This window comes from Salvia splendens, chromosome 3 (assembly GCF_004379255.2).
Source record: "Salvia splendens isolate huo1 chromosome 3, SspV2, whole genome shotgun sequence".
Lineage (NCBI taxonomy): Eukaryota > Viridiplantae > Streptophyta > Magnoliopsida > Lamiales > Lamiaceae > Salvia > Salvia splendens.
Genome location: NC_056034.1, coordinates 18,534,261 through 18,547,300, shown reverse-complemented (window position 1 = coordinate 18,547,300; position 13,040 = coordinate 18,534,261).

Here is a 13,040-nt window from a genome sequence, read left to right as displayed (position 1 = left end):
TTGGAGACATCATCTCTATGGAGTGAGATGCGAAATATATACAGATCACAAAAGTCTCAAGTATTTCTTTGAGCAGAAGGAGCTGAACATGCGACAACAACGTTGGTTAGAGATTGTGAAAGATTATGACTGTGGTATTCACTACCACCCGGGCAAGGCAAACGTAGTAGCCGATGCTTTGAGTAGGAAGAACCAACCGCAATTGGCTTATTTCCTAACGCAAGAGGAAGCGTTGATTCGCGAATTCGTCAGAATGAGATTGGAGATAGTGAGAGCGCCCGAGACAGTAGAAGCGAGATTGGCGACGCTAGTGATTGAGCCAAATTTGAGAACCAAGCTCATAGAACCCAGCGACGTGATGAGAAGTTGAAATAATTACGTGCGAAGGTAAGAGCCGAGAAGCTTGATCATTACCGTGAGGAGGCGGATAATGCCTTGACGTATGATGGACGATTGTGTGTGCCGAGCGATGAGGCGCTAAAAGATGAGATTTTGAGTGAAGCACACGACAAGCCTTACACTGCACACCCCAGAAGCACGAAGATGTATCGAGATTTGTAGCAACGTTTTTGGTGGAATGGAATGAAAGGAGACGTAGCGTCGTATGTGGAATGATGTCTAGCATGTCAACAAGTGAAGGCCTTACACCAACGGCCATATGGGAAGTTGCAACCACTCAAAATTCCCGAATGGAAGTGGGAGCATCTAGCTATGGATTTCGTGACGGGTTTGCCAAAGTCACAGAAGGGCAACACCGCAATTTGGGTGATCATCGATCGACTAACTAAGAGCGCGCACTTTTTACCAATTCGAGTTACTTATGGCGCGGATAAGTTAGCTAATCTCTACGTGAATGAGATTGTGCGATTGCATGAAGTGCCAAAGACCATTGTGTCAGACCGCGATACGAAGTTCACATCAAAGTCTTGGATAAGTTTGCAACGAGAATTGGGCACGCAACTGAACTTCAGCACTGCTTATCACCCGCAATCGGACGAGCAGTCAGAGAGGACGATTCAGACACTTGAGGATATGTGGCGAGCCGTTGTCCTAGATCGAGAGAAAAGTTGGGAAACTGTTCTACCGTTGGTTGAATTCGCCTACAACAATAGCTATCAAGCGACGATCGATATGGCTTCGTATGAAGCCTTGTATGGCAGGAAGTGTCAATCTCCATTTTAATGGGATGAAGTTGGCGAGAGGAAGATGTTAGGACCCGACGCTATAAGGGAGATGACCGAAATTGTGCATCAAATCCGCACAAGGATCAAGGAAGCTCAAGATAGGCAGAAGTCGTATGCCGACGTGCGTCGAACGGAAATTAAATTCGACATTAGTGACAAAGTGTTCTTGAAAGTATCCCCGACGAAAGAAGTTGTGAGGTTTGGAATGAAGGGCAAGCTGAAACCGCATTTTGTATGGCCGTACGAGATTATCGATGAAGTAGGTCCTGTAGCGTACCGTTTATCGTTACCTCCCAGTTTTGGGAATGCGCACAACGTGTTCCATGTGTCGCACTTGCGCAAGTATGTGTTCGACCCCAAGCATGCGATTCATCAAGAGGAGGTGATCCTAACCCCCGACATGAACTACGAGGAAAGGCCCGAGGCAATCCTAGATCGGAAGGTGCAAGAGTTGCGAAACAAGTCGATGGCATCAGTGAAAGTGTTGTGGAAACACCATGGTCCCAAGGAAGCCACGTGGGAGTTAGAAGAAAGTATGAAAGAAAAATACCCCGAGTCGTTTATGTGAGGCAGTCAAAATTTCGGGACGAAATTTCTGTTAAGAGGGGAAGGATGTAACATCCCAAAAATTTGTATGACCTTTATTTAATAAATGTCGGTTGGAAATTTCATTTATGAAATTTAAATTGTTGCTACGTGTTTGAGTTTGGTTATGTGGAATAAATCATCATGGGGGAATTGGAATGAAGTGCTAATTAGATTTTAATGTGGGGAGTCAATTTAAATAAAATCATGCATCTTGTTCTAGCCAAAAAATGGCTATTGTCGGCCCCTCCAATTATTGAGAATTTATTCTTTCTTGGATTTAATTAATTGTTTTGGGATATTCATCCAAATTAAATCCAATTAAATCTTGCCACATTTTATTCCCTCGCCCCAATTGAATTAAGAGTTGAATTATTTCCTTGTGGCTAATTAAGCCAATTTTCGGTGTCCCTATTTTTTAGAGGAGAATATATTTGTTTCTTATTTTGTGGAATCCCTTTTATTCAATGAAATACCAAATTAATACCTAAGTCAATTAATTGGGGATGTGAATATTTCCTTGTGTCGCACGCCCCATTTTGGTTAATTTCCTTGTGCAAATTTATTTAGTTGTTGCCTATTTTATGGGAGTCTTTTCCTATAAAGAAATTACCAAATTTAAATCCTATTCTATTTAATTGAGGATTTAAATAATTTCCTTGTGCAATTCCTTATGGAATTTTCGTCCATTCCTCATTATTTTCCTACTTGGAGATTTAATTTATTTTGTTCCCTTGTTTATGGAATATTCACTTTTATTTCCTAAGTTGTGAATATATTCTCTCCAAGTAAATACCAAATAAATTCCTTGTTATGCTCTACATGGAATTTTCGAATTCCTCCCCATCCTACATGCCTATTTTATTCTTTTAATTATGGGACTTTTATTTCATTTGGCCATTATTTTATCCCTCCATAATTAATTAAATAATTCTTTAAACTTTAACCTAATCCTATACAAACACCTAAACTAAACCCTAGCCCCCATCTCCCTCAAAATTTCGTGCCTCCCCCCTTCACTCTCCATCCTCTCCAAAAACTTCTTCCCTCATTATTTCTTGCATCAATTGGAGTGGATTTTTCAAGAGTTTCGACGAATCGCCTCCATCCTTGTTCCTACCGTTCGTTTTCGTGATTCGAAAAGGTATAACTAAGTTTTTCTTCTCATCTCTTCATTGAAACATTATTCTTGAATCCTACATGCATATAGAGGGTGTAGGATTAATAGATCGAAAAATTTATCGGTGGGAAAGTGTGATTGCATAAGAACTTTGATAATATTGTGTTTTTGATTGAAATCATGTGATGTTGGATTGGAATAGTTGGTGAATGATGTGAGTTCATGTGCAAATATGTGTGTGAGAAACTTTTAAGCATGATTATGTGTGTTCGAGCATGAAAAATCGATGTTTGTTTGATGGAAGATGAAAACCCTATTTTCGATCTATGAACCTGAAAATCTGTGGTGCACGACCAGTGACTTATGATCTGTGATTGACCCATAAAACGAACGAATTTTGCTATGAAATATTTACTGAGTAAACTTCAAGATGTTTTCTGTGTCTCGTGTGAATTTCAGCCCGTTTTATCGAAAAATGAATTTTTAATAAATTTTTGAAGTTGACTGCGCAAATCTGCCAGAAACGTGAGTTCTCGCCATGAATGTTTCGTTTTCTGTTTGTCTGACCAAATGACCTCCGATTGATGTGATTCTTGAGCTATATGAAAATTTGAAGTGTCTTCTGTATTGTGTTAAATTTTCAGCTTTTTTTGGCATCGTATGAATTTATGGTGAATTTTTCAAATGAACTGCGCAATACTACCAGAAATTGTATGTTCCGACCAGAGAGTTCAATATGTGATATGACTGACTAAATGACGTGATTTCGATATGAAAATTTTCATGGATGAACTTGAATGTGTCCTCTGTATCGTGACCAAAATTTAGCATGTTTTGAGGTCGGGTGAATTTAAAGTGATTTTTACAAAACGGTCGCGCAATTCTGCCAGTTTTCTGCCTTGATTAAATGACACTTATTTTTCAAGTTTAAAAGTATTGTATGATGCATGTATGTCCAAGGAATGTGCTTAAATGTTGAAATCACTTGTGATAAGTTGAAATGTGTTACGTGTGTTTACACCTTTGAGATGTATGTCGGGGTTTGGGAAATTGAGGAAAACGATGAGAGAGAAACGATAGGACATGCATAGTGATATGTTGTTGTGTGAGGCTGACTTGTGTTGTCGTTGACAAGGGTGTTGTGTATTCGTGAACTCGAGGATCGAGAGTTGCTAAGTTGGGTTGTGATTTTGCTAAGAGAACGAGGTGGGCTTTCTTTTCAAACCTCTTTACTTTTCCGAAAAATATTATGTGGAGATATAAGGGTGGTTTAACTGTTATGTCATGCCATGATGTTTTTGTTATGAGATTGTGTGCCTGATGCCTAGTTCGTATGAGTTTACTCCGTTAGGCTATATGGCTGTGTTGTGAAACGAATTCGGGTCCGAGTAGGGCCCGTAAACCCTATCGGGCTGTGTACACTGGTGGGATCGTGAGCCGTCCTTGCAAGTCGGCCGGTCTCGTGGGCGAATAGTGTGGCCACACTATTGTCGCACTGTGATTGTGATTGATGGATTGATGTGAAAAGTGGGGAGATAAATTGTCTGGCCAGACTTGAATATTTTTGTGTTTCTCGTGATTTTCTTAATACATAAAACTCGAGATCACTGGTATGGATGACATAACTTATTAAAATGTTTTCGGCATGAGCCCATTGAGTACAACAAGTACTCAGCCCTGCATATTATTTTTCTTATGTGCAGGTTGAACGGGATGTTGCGGTGGATGTTGAGCTGGCTTGAGAACGTAGGATACGTTGTGTCGTCATACATAGGCGTAGTCCTTGACTCTCCTTAAACTGTATTTTCCGCTGCTATAACTTGAACCATGTCTCAAGACTTTAATCTTTTCTTTATGCTTTGTGTTTGAACATGTATGGTGGTGATTAGTTTTTAAACAAGTGTTTACGTTGTCTTTTGAAAATGATATTCTTCGAGATTTAAGTTAAATGTTTGTTTTACTTTAGTTATTAATGGTTGTATTTCTTAAGTCTAATTTTTTTTCCGTTGTCCTTTTTGAATGTATTTTTCTTATGTCTTTTCAAAAAAAAAATATAACCTTAAAATTTTTAAACTAAGTTGTTTTCCTTTCTTTAAGTTAATTAAGTTGATCTTCTAAATTGTAATCCATGCATGTCGGTCACGATCGCCGCGTTTGCTGTACCCCTTGTATGGGCGGTCGTGACATTTTTTATGCATCGAAAACGCTCAATCAAGCCTAGAAGAACTATGACACTACTGAAAAAGAAATGTTGGCGGTGGTATACTCGTTTGAGAAGTTTCGCCCGTATTTACTGGGGTCAAGGGTGATAGTCTTCACCGATCACACAGCTATTAAGTACCTGCTGGCAAAGAAGGAGTCCAAACCCAGATTGATCCGTTGGGTGTTACTTTTGCAGGAATTTGATTGGGAGGTTCGAGACAAAAAAGGGATAGAAAACAAAGTGGCTGATCACTTGAGCAGGATTTTCCAAGGAGAAGCGGATGAAGCTATACCTGATGCATTCCCAGAGGAGCATCTGTACTATTTAGGGGAATTTCCAAGACCTATTAGTTGGGAAGAGATAATGGCGTTAATAGGTCAAGGAGATTTTGAGAAAAGGAAATGTCAGCTGAACGTTGAGCCGTGGTTCGCAGACCTGGAAAATTATTTAGTCACTGGAGAGGTACCAAGTTCTCAATCAATCACCAGGGCCCAGAAAATGAAACTGAAAAGCGAAGCCAAGTATTATTTTTGGGACGACCCGTATTTATGGAAAATGGGGGCTGACCAGGTGATTAGGAGGTGTATTCCAGAATGGGAACAGAGGGATGTGCTGAATCATTGCCATGCCCTAGCTTGTGGAGGTCACTTTGGACCCAGGAGGACGGCGAGGAAGGTGTTAGATAGTGGGTTTTACTGGCCCACATTGCATAAGGATGCTTTTGAGTTTTGTCAGAATTGTGAGAGATGCCAGCAGACAGGAGGAATTTCTAAGAGGGATGAAATGCCACACGTCCTAGTAATTGTTTGCGAAATCTTCGACGTTTGGGGGATGGACTTCATGGGTCCATTTCCATCTTCGTATGGGAACACATATATCCTTGTGGCAGTAGATTATGTGTCGAAATGGATAGAAGCCAAGGCTACCACATCCTGTGAAGCTAAAGAAGTGGCAAAATTTCTTAAGACTAACATTTTTAGCAGGTATGGTGTGCCTAGGGCTGTTATTTCGGATCAGGGGACGCACTTCCGAAATCGAATGATAGAAGCTCTAATGAAAAAATATGGAGTGCACCACATGCTGTCTACACCTTATCATCCTCAGTCAAATGGGCAGGCAGAAATATCAAATAGAGAGATCAAGGCAATACTAGAGAAAACGGTGAATCCGTCAAGAAAAGACTGGAGTAAGAGGCTTGACGATGCACTATGGGCCTACAGGACAGCCTATAAAACGCCTATTGGAATGTCACCCTACAGGCTAGTGTTCGATAAGATGTACCATTTGCCTGTGGGTGTGGAACACAAGGCATATTGGGCGGTCAAGGAAATTAACATAAACCCTCAGGCGTGTGAAGAAGAGAGGAAACTGCAGCTTCAAGAACTGGAAGAATTACGACTTGAGTCTTATGAGTCCGCAATGTGGTATAAGGAGAAGACTAAGCTTTGGCATGACAAAAAACTCCGGGTCAAGGAACTACAAGTAGGACAGATGGTTCTCTTGTTCCAGTCCAGACTCAAACTGCTACCGGGAAAGTTAAAATCCAAATGGGTTGGACCTTACACTATCATAAGTCTTCGCGCAAATGGAGCATTGGAGATCCAGGGAAGTGCCGCAAACTCTACTCCCTTTCCTGTGAATGGTCATAGGGTGAAGGTTTTTAGGGATAATTCTGAGTTGTGTGTAGTGGAGGAAGTGCCGCTACGCGCACTCTCTATTATCGCTTAAATGGTCTATGGGGGAAAAACTCTCGACGAATTACTAGGTCAGGTAAATTGGAATGTTTCTTTTCATATCTATTCACTGAACCAGGGGATCTAGAGAGTGTTTAATTGAAAGTGTAAATATTTAGCTGGTTTTTATAAAGAAAAAAAAATTCCAAACAAAGAAGAAAATTAATTTTCCAAAAAAAAATTATTTTCGAAACATCAGTCTTTTCAGGGAAAATGTTTTGTCACTTTTTTTTCCTTGACCTGGGCGTATGGTGTTTCATTTTCTTTTGTTTTTGCCTAAGTGTGGTATCGCGGGAGTAACATTTACATGGGGCAGAGAAACTTAGTTTGGGAGGGAAGTGGAATAGTTTTGAAATTAAAAAAAAAAACTACTTTATGGGAAGGCAAACGGTTGCTTATGTCACGCCTGCAACCGCCTGCATATCCGTACGCGCCCTTACCCACTTTTACGATTTCCACTCCTTATACTCTATTTTCTCAATCCAAACTTTCTCTCGCTCTAAAAATCCCCAATTCTCTCTCGCGATACCCAGCTTTTCACTAACCCTAACCGTAATTCTTTTCAAAATCTTTGAGAAATTTTCAGATCCGAGCAATGGAGAACACATCAACTGCAGGAAGCACCGCCGAATCTGCCGATTCTAAAACGGTGAATTTCATGGCAGAATTGATGCAGAAATTTGGAGGACCGGAAGAAGCGATGCAAGCTTTTGCCCTGCTCAGAACAATGATGGGGAAGGCCACGCCCATCGCACCACCACCACAAGTCCCAGAGGAAACGATTTCCCAACCGTCTACCGTTCATGCAGAGCCAAACCGGTTACTGGCGAACCGGACAAAAACGTCACGGTGGCCGAAGAACAGGAACACGGTACAGATCTGGTTGCGGAGATGGAGCTGGTTACGCTAGTTGAGGGGGGAACCCCTGTTATCTCTGGTGTTGATGTAGTCGAAGGGGCATCCTCTGTGGTGTTTGAAGAAGTCGGAAATGGGGAAACCCAAGTTGTTGGTGAGTTGGAGAGGGCAACCCCTGGTGTTTCTGACGATTTTGTTGGGGAAGAGACCCCAGAAAGGATGGCGGGTGTAGATGCCCTAATTTCTGAGAAAATGGTTGCTGAGGGGGAAACCCATGTTTACATTGAGGGGGAAACCCCTATTTTGTCTGAGGAGGGGGAAGCCCTCATTACTGACGACTGATCGGATCCCAAGGAGAGCGGGCTGGAATTGGTAATAGAACTGGACGATCAACCGGTGGTTAAAGAAGTACCGATTAATGACCGGGAAGCTAGAAGAGGGGCCAGACGAAATTTGAGAGAGGAGATCGAGGATCTCACTGTGCCCGCAGGAGAGGAAGTCCACGTCTTAGGAACGGAGGGTGAGCTCGAGAAAGAAACCCCTAGATCTGACGGGGAAGCAGACGAAGAGGAGGAGCGCCGTCTGGCGGCCGAACGGAAAAGGAAGGGAAAGCAAGCTGCTGCTTCCCGGGTCAAGAAGGCTAAGTCGACCGCAGGAAGCAAATCTGAGGAAGTTTCACTCCCGACCCCAACTAAGGTTCCTTTCGCCAAGGAACCTGCCGGCCCTCCTTCGTCTAGCGAGTCTGATGAGGACGAAATTGAAGTGCCCGAGGAGATATTGAACTTTGAGCCAGAAGAGGTCTGGCTAACCAAACAGCTACTGGAAGCAATGAAGAAGTTTGAGGACCCCAAGAGAACTGCTTTGTACAAGGACAGACGTAGTTCTGGTAAGTTGGCAAAATCGGGAATGAGGTATGTGCGGAAGGAGTTGAAAGAAATTGCCTCTGACGATGAGTTCCAGCAGTATATAGATGCGATCGGGTTCGATTGGCTCCTGAAACACAGTGAAACAGAGGTGCCGACAGCTTTGATGTCGATTCTTTTCGTTTGAAACCAACCACGGACTTGGATGTCGATTCCATCACTTTCCGCCTATTCACCGTGGAGTATGAAATGAGTATACGAGAATGGTCCCTCCGAATGGGACTGTTTACACGTACGGAAGATGATGAAGGGCTATGGAATGATCGGGTGGTTGGAGCGCTGAAGTTTACACCCGGTTTCAAACCACAACCAGCTTGGGAATTCATCACCCACCCAAAGGTAGGACAGTTTAAAACAAGTGTTTCAAAGGGGTTTCATATAGAGAATCGCAGGTTAAGCGAGAACCAGAAGTTGTCGAATCTACAGCTAAGATTGAAGTTGAGGAGATGAGAAAGGAGGTAGGATGGATGAGATTAGAAATCAGGACGGTCAGAGAGGAGATGGTGGCCCTACGGGGTAGTATGAATGAGTTGGTGGGGATGTCGTCGACCCACAGTGGTCAGATGAAGGAGGCTGTCCAATTGATGATGATGATGACCAAATGGTTGAAGGAGAATTTCTCCGCGCCCCAGGCGATACTGACTATTGGACCCAGCACGGTGTCCACCCACCCTGGGCCAGGAAGTTCATCTCTACAGCGTCCCCCACCCGCGTCTAAACCCTTACTAGCCCCGTCGGCATCACATTCCCTGACTGTGAAGAAGACATTGACCAGGCAACCGAGTGAGACAGAGCATGAGAAGCCGAATTCGCCGGCAAGAAAGAAAGCAAAGGTGACCCGACCTTACGTACCGCCCCAGTCTGGCTCCCGCGGGGGCCAGTCCCCGAATTAAATCCCCCATGAACAAGTAACTTTTACTTTTCTATTTTTCTTTTCTTCTTTCTTTTCGTTTTATCTATGTTCTTTGCCCATCATGCTTTATTCTGCATATATGTGTTGTGCCTTCACACGCTTAGCCTAATGTTGGATCTAAGTGTGAGAAGAAGTTGTTCGCATATTTTGGCTTTTGTCTGTTACACTTATCCCACTTAGCCCGATGTTCGGTCTAAGTGTGAGAAGTTTTTGTTAATATAGCATGTGTTTGTTATTTGTGTTTTCTGTGTATATCTTCTCCCACTTAGCCCAACTCTTGGTCTAAGTGTGAGAAGTTTGTGTTTTCTTTATGTCTGTGATCTCTGTTTTGTTGTCGCCACTACCTGCCCTGTTTTCCACCTCATTGGGATTGCTTGGGGACAAGCATGAATGAAGTGGGAGGGGGGATCAGTTAGTGCATTTAGTGTCAAGCATGTGAATAATCTGTTAAGTCTAAGAGTCTGTAGTTTTTTTAGGTTCTGTGTTTGTGTTCGCATGAGCTGGTGAATATAATAAGGCAAGATTCCCTTAGTGAGAGCAATTGAAGATATGATGCATGTCAACTTTGAGGCCTTTTTCCTTAATAAGCTGAATTCGGTTTGAATGACGTAAGGACGATGGAGGATGCCTTAGATGACCTAGTTGTGAAGCCCCATCATAAATGTGAGTTATAAGCCATACACTTAGAGCTAACTTGTATAAAAAGGGGGCCACCATTTGATTGCTTAGGGAGAAGAGTCTGGAGGTATAAGCTGGACGAAGTCCAGAAAAGGAGGTATAAGCTGGACGAAGTCCAGGGGAGGAAGAAAATAAAAAAATTCGGAGGTATAAGCTGGACGAAGTCCTAGGGAAAAGAAATAAAAAAAAGAAGGGAAAAAATGGTAGCAAAAGAAAAAACATTCCTAAGGGCAGGGAACAATAGTAACTTGACCCAGGAAGTAAAAAGGAGGACTGTAGGAAAGAGAAACTCTCATAACCCGATGCATCAGTGGTATAACATTAACTTAAGAGTGATTCGATCCTAACATCCCTGGTGAGGAATGAGTGATCGAGTGAATCCAACAATTGGGAAGTCAGTAGGCTATCTTGACAAACTAACAGACCGTTTAAGTGAAAGAAGGGAGAAGGGGGATTTGAAGACTGTAGACAATCGGATAGAACTTAAGCTTGTGGGGACGATCGCCTAAAAATTGAAACTAGTTCATGCTTGTGTGTTTTTCTTATAGTGTTTCTTTTTGAGTCTGTAGTATGTCTAGGTCTAGTAGTTGGAGTTTTGTTCGTGTCTTGTTTGTAGAGTCGTTCATGGGAACTGTGCACTGAAATTAACCTTATATCTTTTTCTTGTCTTTCATGATTGAGGACAAGCAAGGTTTAAGTGTGGACAGTTTGATAATGCTAATTTCATGCATAGGTCTAGGGGGTGAATTAATACAATTATAAGGTCTAACACATGTTTTAAGCTAGGTGTGTAGAAGAATTCACCAGGTCGAGGAACAAAGAAGGTGGATTCCAAGGACCATGCAATTATGGTGAATAAGTGAGCAAATTCGGAGGAAACAACTAGACGGAGGGATCGTGAAGCTGAAGGGCAGAATGAAGATTTCTACGAAGGTTTCTAGAAGATCCTACCGCACCTATATAAGGAAGGAAGCATGCAATCTGGAGGGATCCTCTCCGTGGGGGACCTCAGTAACAGATTTAGTTTGTAGCTCACTTCACTTCTACACATTTTGGGGTTCTGATGGGGAAATTGTAGGGTAGTTCTGGGTTACTGGTTGATAGTTAGTCGTCGGAGTAACACCGTCCTCGTGGAGGGTGAAGAAACAATTTAAATCGCTTTCATTTTAGTTTTCTTTCATGAATTTCACCGAGCTTCGCCGTTCGGAGCTCGGCCTTGTTTACTGTCGAATTGCTTTAGTTTATGAAATTTCTATTTTCAGCCATTAACGAGTTCTGTTGATTTCGATTATGGGCGTTCATTATTTTGCGTTTGTTGTAGTTGCTGAGTTGGATGTTTGAGTTTTGTGTTGGTTGAAGAGTTTGGTGAAATTTCTGGAATCTGGTGTTGATCGAAGTAGATCTGGGTGAATCGGGAACCATGGAGTTGATGTTGGTTGTTGTTTGGGTTCGGATGGCTTGGATCCGGAGTGGATTGAGTTTCCGACGTTAGATCTGAAGAGTGATTGAGACTTATGCCTAACTTTCGTGTTTTTATTTCATTCCGCCTAGTATACGTAGATCTGTTCTATTTCCGGTTGATTGCAAGTTTCCGACGTCCGAACTTTTACATTTTGTTTGAATCTCAGTATATGCTCTGTTTTCTCCATCTTCGTGTTTGATTTAGTTTATGTGATGCATGTCGTTTTCAGTTGGATGCTTTGTTAGTTAGTTGCAGCTTTAATTCCGTATTTGATATTTCTGGAAGTTGGTCCCCAATTCTTAGTTGTGTTCTGTTTAACTATAGTTGGTAATCGTTTGCTCTATCTAGGAAGTAGGTTTAAAATTCCGTAGTTCTAAGGATGTTAAAGCATTGCATGTTGTTTACAGTTTACTAGCTCTAGTGTCTAATTTCGTGCCTAGGTATAGAAGTAGAATACCTCACCCAAAGTTTGTGTGGCAGCAGCCGTTTTCTAACCGAAATTCTCTAGATGTTTTCTTGCGCGTCCATCTTCGTGGGATCGACATCTTGTTTCCATATACTAGTCTATAGTATAACGGGTTGAGGGATCTTTGAAACGCAAGAGTTTGTGTGTCCATAGCCAGAGTCTTCCGTGTCGCCTTGAGTTCCTAGACCTAGTGTTTAGTGGATTCAGTGGACTTGGCAGCTCGATCTAGGAATTTATCATACACACACTCACACGACAGACAGCACGTTTCAGTCAGCTTCTTGGGGTACTAGTTTTTCACCGTTTTTGCTCTGGTCATCATCCTCTGTTTCGGCTTCCCCTGTTTCTAGTGGAGTTGGAGTGGATCATTCATCCTTCTGCATTTTCGGACCTTCATACCCTCGTCCAGATCTGAGGGTTATCTGACTGATGTTCGCCCTATCCGGTGGCTTAACTGAGGCAGGGATCCTTCCTTTGTTTCCGCGCATCTAACTCAAAGAAGTCATGATTTGGGATAGCTACTTTGCTAGCATGTCCATGGCTGCCTTTTGTTCAACTTGAGCGTCTTGCAGCTTATGCACCACGTCATTGTTGGAATGCATGTTGTTCTGAATGTGTTGTTGCGAGCTAACCAAATCGTTCACCATATCGTCTAGGTTCTTCGGCTGCCTGGAGTTATGCTGACTGGTGTTTGGTCCTTGCGAATGGTTCGGACCATGTCCTTGGTTCGGACGGAAGTTTCCTTGTCCTCCAGAATTGTTGTTGTACTGATGGCTCGGCCCTTGATATCCTTGCTTTCCTTGGTAGTTGGGCTGGGAGCTTTGGTTATTGCTTTGGTAGTTCCTCTGGTGTGGTGGCACGTAGGAGTTGGTTGGGTTGTTCTGATTCTTATTTACCCAATTAGATTGGTCGTCTTGC